Source organism: Nanorana parkeri, unplaced genomic scaffold, assembly GCF_000935625.1.
Source record: "Nanorana parkeri isolate BGI_ZX_2015 unplaced genomic scaffold, ASM93562v1 scaffold1660, whole genome shotgun sequence".
In the NCBI taxonomy this organism is placed as follows: Eukaryota; Metazoa; Chordata; class Amphibia; order Anura; family Dicroglossidae; genus Nanorana; species Nanorana parkeri.
The window spans coordinates 21316-29070 of record NW_017307928.1 but is presented as its reverse complement, the minus strand read 5'-3'; positions in this window follow the sequence as shown (position 1 = coordinate 29070).

Sequence of the window (7755 nt, the reverse complement as noted above, 5' to 3'; positions counted from 1 at the left end):
CCATCAGAGTCCCCCCCTTCCATCAGAGTCATTGGTTGACCGGTGTCTCAGACCCCACAGCATCATTGGTTGCTAGGACACAACCAGGCACAACAGAACAACAAATGATGCTGTGGGGCCGCCATAGTTTTAGACCCTAGTGATGCTGTGCTTAGCGATGGTTGGCCCCCACCATGACACTGGCTGCTTTCTAGTAACCTATGACGCTGTGCAGCCCAGTCGCTAGTAACCTAGCAACCAATTGCTAGGACACAGGCAGTTGCTAGGATGGAGACGGCCCTGGGTTCGGTTCGCTTGAACGTTTGCCAGAACTGGATTTTTGTGGTTGGGTTTGGCACATTTCCAACCCAGGCCAGTTCACTCACACAATTACAGGGGATAGAAGAAGGGGTAATAGCGACGTCACACAGAGGGCAGCACTGAACTCCTCCAGGGTAAAGTGCATACAACCTGTTCATTCTGAGATTCTCTCTCTCTCTCAGACACCCACTGTAAAAATAATACATTTTGCATGTAACTATTGGCACCTTCTGGTACCCGTTATCATATCAGTATCACTGCACAGCCACAATAGCGTTTTTATCAAGTCTATTCTGTGCACAAAAAATGAGCCTTGTCCTCCCAATGCTTCTTACTGTCATGCCGAAATAGAATTTTCCCTGTGATAACCCAAAGGGGTGTAGCAATGCCCCTACTCCCAAATCACATCCTAAATCAGGAAATAGCGGCACCCCTCTAAATAAGGCCGTCTGCAGTGCCACCTACTGGTCAGGTTTGGTATTGCAGCAAGTAGATTCCATGTTAAAGGGACACCCCCCACCACCACCACCACCACTGCATGCTATTGAATAGAGGGATCCCTCACACCTCTGGACTGGAAATTACTTTTTAGTGAATGTTTCACATTCCACTTTTCTTTTTTAGGATGAAAATTCTCGTTTTCATCAACTTTCTTTCCCGATACAAGAGACCATGTGCCAGAAAAGTGACAACCTTGTGACTGATGTCTGCGCATTCAAGGAGGGCGGCTTAAGTAACCAAATCTCTTTTATTTATGAAGGTTGTTTGGTTTAGGTTGCAATGGATTAAAGTTGAACTATAGACAGATATAAGAGACACAATATAATGCAGCTCTGCAATCATTAATACATCATTAAGGGAAACTCCAGGAATGTTTGTTCTTTGGAGGCCAAAATGAATGTTCTGAGTACATTTACTTCCCAATTCGAATGTACTATATGTAAAATACCACATTATGGCCACCAGATGGAGCTGAGGAGCACAGGAAATAAGTATGTATTATACCACATTATGGCCACTAGATGGAGCTGAGGAGTATAGGAAATAAGTATGTATTATACCGCATTATGACCACTAGATGGAGCTGAGGAGTATAGGAAATAAGTATGTATTATACCACATTATGACCACTAGATGGAGCTGAGGAGCACAGGAAATAAGTATGTATTATACCACATTATGACCACTAGATGGAGCTGAGGAGTATAGGAAATAAGTATGTATTATACCACATTATGACCACTAGATGGAGCTGAGGAGCACAGGAAATAAGTATGTATTATACCACATTATGGCCACTAGATGGAGCTGAGGAGCACAGGAAATAAGTATGTATTATACCACATTATGGCCACCAGATGGAGCTGAGGAGCACAGAAAATAAGTATGTATTATACCACATTATGACCACTAGATGGAGCTGAGGAGCACAAGAAATAAGTATGTATTATTCCTCATTATGACCACTAGATGGAGCTGAGGAGCACAAGAAATAAGTATGTATTATTCCTCATTATGACCACTAGATGGAGCTGAGGAGCACAAGAAATAAGTATGTATTATTCCTCATTATGACCACTAGATGGAGCTGAGGAGCACAAGAAATAAGTATGTATTATTCCTCATTATGACCACTAGATGGAGCTGAGGAGCACAAGAAATAAGTATGTATTATTCCTCATTATGACCACTAGATGGAGCTGAGGAGCACAAGAAATAAGTATGTATTATTCCTCATTATGACCACTAGATGGAGCTGAGGAGCACAAGAAATAAGTATGTATTATTCCTCATTATGACCACTAGATGGAGCTGAGGAGCACAAGAAATAAGTATGTATTATTCCTCATTATGACCACTAGATGGAGCTGAGGAGCACAAGAAATAAGTATGTATTATTCCTCATTATGACCACTAGATGGAGCTGAGGAGCACAAGAAATAAGTATGTATTATACCAAATTATGTCCACTAGATGGAGCTGAGGAGCACAGGAAAGAGTATTTATTTCTTATGCTGCTAAGTTCCATCTAGTGGCCATAGCGCAGTATTACATGATGACATTCAAAATTACTTTGGACTTTTGCTGCATTCTAGACGCATGCTTATGGGAGGATATGTGGGACCCTCAGTTATAAAAAGGGGGGAATATGGACATCTATTTGCAGGCCCCTCTCTTATAAAAAGGGGGGAGTTACTGACACTGATATGGGGACCCCTCAGTGATGACGTGTAATTCTGTGTTGTCAGGTGGTGAAGTCCTGTACATCGGACTTCTTTGACATCCATCGTGAGGTACGTGAGATCCGCCCACAATGTGATATTAACAAACAACATCGCCGAACATCCAACTGAACTGTCAGTGTATAAACACAAAGCAAAAGCTGTGCAAAGTCTTACAGTTCAGGTCCCTTAGAACGCAGCGACAGCCTGAGTTAGAGAAGCCCGTCCCCTGCCAGCAGGCCTTGCTTGCTTTTGGGCGTGGTCGCAGTGGTCTCTCTCCGCAGAGTCCGCAGTGTCAGACCTCGGCAGAGAGACCACTGCTTCCACACAAAGGCACCTTCACTGCAGCACGCTGCTTTTTGCTCATGTCCACTGACCTGGGACATGTATGCCGATCAGTGATTTAGAGTAGTGAAGGCGGAGGATCAACATGAAACGCAGGTAAACCTCCAGATTTCCTTGTTGTCAGGTTTTCCAGATATGCAGGTAGCAGCACATCCCTCCAGGCGGGATCCCTCCCCCCCGCATATAGAGAGAAACGTGGAGGCACGCCACAGAGAATGCTCCCAGGGCTTCTGGTGCGCCTCTGCACATTGAGGGCCCATCCACACACGTGCGTTGTATTTATGCGTGCTAAAACATGCATGTCAACGTGCTTTAGCACAACACACGGCAATGCACCTGTTCTGGGTGTGGTGCTCTGCGGTGCCATTCATGGAGGACCCCAATCCCGTTGTACAGAGCAGAGCACAGTACATTGTGAATGAAGGTTGGTGATGCCCCTTCAAGGGGCGGGGCCATGATGCCCTGTACTCACAATCTTTCCTTCCATGTCATTCGACCCAGAAGACTGAGGACACCTTGTGGTGAGGAAGAGGTACTGCAGTGAACAGCTTCGGACTGAAGGTAGCTATGTGGCTGTGATTTGTGCTAGGATAGTGTTCAATCCCGCGGCCCCAGCACAGTGACTGCGCTATCCCCGATAGCTCCCGGTCACACATTGACAATCAGGAGCTGGTAGGACAGGCTACCAATCATGTGATCACTGTGACAGCCAATTACAGTGATCGGGAAGCCCATGTAATGCCGTTACGATTTCTTAAAGGACCAGCGCGGGCTGGCGGGAAAGGGTTAGACACTGCCTGGGGGACTATTTTACGAACGTTGGTCTTTAACCTAATCCTTAAAATGAACCTATCAAGCAGTGAATCTTACATTCACTAATGCAGGTGAATCTTCCCGGTGCATGTGGTCTACAATGACAGTGACTGATTTGCCACCAGTGAACGTTTGGTGAAAGTCACATTCACTGCTTTATACATTTTTCCCTTTGAACCTAACTCGTAACCTCAACCTAATTTATGTATTTTTGCAGCACTCAAGAGTGAGAAGAGCTCCGGGTGAAATATGGGGAAGCGGCGGTAGAGGCAGACGAGGGGGAAGAGGCGGTAGAGGCAGACGAGGGGGAAGAGGCGGTAGAGGCAGACGTCGGCAGAACCGGATCTGGCTCTTTCATCGCTGGTGGCGGAAGCCGAGGAGGAAACACAAGATATGCTTAAAATGTTTCCCGTTACTTTTCTCTAATCTGTTCAATTGGAATTATATCACAGACCTGTCAAGGGGGAAAGGGGCCGGGAGGTTACAGTGACCCCAGGGGGCCCAGAATCTGAGGGGGGCCCATCTGACCTAACTTTTCGAGAAAAAGTCAAACGAAAAATCAACTTTTGTTACATGGGGGCCACACACTGCTCCAATTTCCTGCTGGCCCAGCCGAAATTAAAGCGCTGCATGGCCAACGTAAAGCAGTAGAGAAAGTGAATGTTTCACTCAGCCCAATCAGTAAGGTGAAGCTGCGTTCACTTTTATTACCCAATCACATGCAAGGCTTTTTACTCGCACATGATTGGATGATTGAATAAAACGCCGTTTCACTTTATTTTCCTTCTATTTGCTTTGCAGACAAACTATTTAACACGCGGCATATTTTAATAACATTTTGGTCCCTTCACACTATTGCCATATGCATAGCAGGGACGTGCGGTCAGGGGAGGCAGGTGGGGGCGGAGCTTCACCTAGAATTATGGAGGAAAAAGCTGTCAGCTTCAAGCCTGAATCCGACAGCTTTTTCTCCATTTAGATCGGCATCTAACAGGTTACATATCAGGGAAATCCTCCCCCGCTGTGTAACCTGTCATGGATGTTAATTACAGGCGACGCTGCATCCGGCTTTTGACAGGTAGTTAGGTTACACAGCAGCGGGCTTCCCCACTGCTTGTGTAACCTAACTAATGAGGCAAGAGTTGTCACAGCCTCTACTCTGTGTTAGAGGCGTGAACTCTGTGGATGGCTTGGACCAATGGCAAAGCGCCGTTGGTCCAAGCTGTCCAATCAAAAAAAAAACACTGAGGCCATCAATCTCGATGTCTCAGCAGTGACGAGCAAGTGAGGGACAGGGAGGCTCCTCCCTTCCTCCTTCACACTAGCTTGGGGACCAGGTTGGGGGTGGGGTTTCATCTGATGGGGAGCAGGGTTTCGTCTGGCGGGGGCAGGGCTTCCTCGGGCGGGGCGTGCTGGGGGCGAGGCTGGGGAATGCCTCACCTGGAACCAGAGGTACCGCACATCACTGACGCATAGCGCGGTGTGCTGCGGTGTCATTAATTTCCAATATGACAGCAGTGGTTAGCGCCTATGCCTTGCAACACTGTCTGCATGGAGTTTGCATGTCCTCCATGTGCTTGTGTGGGTTTCCTACGGGTCCTCCTGTTTCCTCCCACACTCCAAAGACATGCTGGTAGGTCAATTGGCTCCTGTCTAGATTGGCCCTCGTATGTGACATAGGGCCCCTTAGATTGTAGGCTCCTTGAGGGCGGGGACTGATGGAAGTGAGCAGTATGTAAAGTGCTGGGTAACCTGTCGGACATATAAATACCCGTCCCGATGAAGCGGAGCATACATCTGTGAAACGCGTAGAGAAATCCTCACTGGTAACATTGAAATGAAATGTATCTGATTTGTTACAATATGAAATAAGCAGCAAATACCAACCGATGGGGATCATTGGACTCTGAGGCCGGTTTTATAATTTCTCTGATGGAACTGGAAACATTAAAATATTGTTCTTTGTTATCTATTGTTAATAAATGTTGGACTTGGATAGAAGATACATTGTGTTTATTGGCTCCCTGAAATGTCCGTTGTATCTTTATTCTTTCGAGTTGAGTTAATTTAGTGGTATGTGGTACCCCCATAGTTCCCCCCACCCCCTGCTATAGGCCGACCCGAGCTGCACCATCAACATAATATAATGTTTGTAACAAATAGAAATGTGCGATTCGTTTTGTTCCGAATTCCTAATTACAGATATAACGAATGCAAGCGAATCCGAATTTCCGATTCCGTAATACGTTAGCGGTAGTCTGTGCGAATTCCCGTTTCGTTTTCGTTTCGTTCGTTGCATATGAAAAGCATTGTGACACCTCGGAGCTCACAGACCCGAATGGCATTCGGGAAACTCATGAACAGCATTGGGGAGCTCCCGAATGTCATGTGATATTTGACAGCTGAGAATGTCAAATGGTGGGAGCGAGCCCCGTGACCTCACGGCTCGCCCCGCCCATCTGTTTACTTTTGGGCAGGAGATGTAATTTTGGGTCGAGTTTTCGTCGGGTTCAGGTGGTCGTCGTGCGGCGGGTTTTTTTTATTTCGGCGGGCGTCGTGCATCGTGATTGACGCCGGATGACATCGATGGAGCCATTTTTTTAAAAAATTAAAGGATTTTCTCTAAAAGTGGGGTTTCTTTATTTACTTTGAATTTGAACCCTTTAGTGAATGGTACTTATTCACAAGCGGGGGGGCAGCATCTGGGTGCCCCCTTAATTAAAGGGGTACCCCGATGCAAATAAGCCTCCATGCCCGCAGACCCCCACAACCACCGGGTCAGGGTTGTGGGGAAGAGGCCCTTGTCCCTATCGGCATTGGGGCAAACCCTCCCAATGCCGAGGGGACGTGGCCTGGTAAGGCGCAGGGAGGGGGGGGGCTCGATCATCGTCGCCCCATCCCCCCCCCCATCCTACCCTGCCGGGCCTGTGCTCGGATCAATGGTCTGGTAGGAATATTAGGGGGGAACCCCACGTTTTTTCCCCATTTTTTGGTGCTGGTGTTCCCCCTTAAAATTCCTACCAGACCTAAAGGGCTTGGTATGGATTTTGGGGGGAACCCCACGCACTTTTTTTTTGTTTTAACTTGGGGGGGTCCCTCCTAACATTCCTAGCAGACCTGAAGGATCTGGTATGAATTGGGGGGAGAACCTCACGCTTTTTTTTTTTTCCTCTTCAGCATATAGTGGTGGAGGTTACAGTGACCCCAGAATCTGAAGGGGGCCCATCTGACCTAACTTGCATTGCTTATTCAGATTCAGACAGCAGAAGACAAATGGGTTGTATGACGCTGGCCATACACTCTCGATTCCCTCATCCGCACTATCCGCATGGATGGGGGAATCCCCCCCGGTTGGGCTATTGCATGTCAGAACGCCCCCGAACTGTTCATCCAAAATTCTTTGGCCCGGCTTTGTGAAAAAGCACCAAAAAATGGGGGGGGAAACATGGGGTCCCCCCTAAAATTCCTACCAGACACTTGATCCGAGCACTGGCAGGGCAGGAAAGGGGGGGGGGGGTCGGGGGCCCCCCTTGGGGGGGTGGACCGAGTGCCCCCCCCCCCTCCTCCCTGCACCTTACCAGGCCACATCCCCTCGGCATTGGGTGGGTGTCACTTTGCTGCAACGAAAGAACGAAACGACAATTCGTACAGAACTACCGCTAACAAATTTCGTGCGAATCCGAATCCTGAAGCGAATTGACTTTCGGACCCAAGTCCCAAACGAAACGAATGTTTTGCCGCTGCGCATGTCTAGTAACAAATAAAAGACGTCACAGTGAAGAGCTGGAAATCCTCCGCGTGCTGCATGACGGAGATCGGATGGGGAATACCTCTCCTGCGTACAACTATCGCACTTCCTCAGTAAAACAAAATTCTGATCCTTATACCTTCGTAAAAATGGGAGGAGCCTCGATGACGGGTCCCAGCGAATGAAGAAAAATAATTTCCTATCGCTACATAATAAAACAGAAACAAAATATCTCCAGTGATAAAACGGGACGCAGACCCTAAAAAGTCAAGTTTAATCTGTTTGTATTTCGTCTTTTCTGGTCCCGCCCCCCCGCCCCATATACAT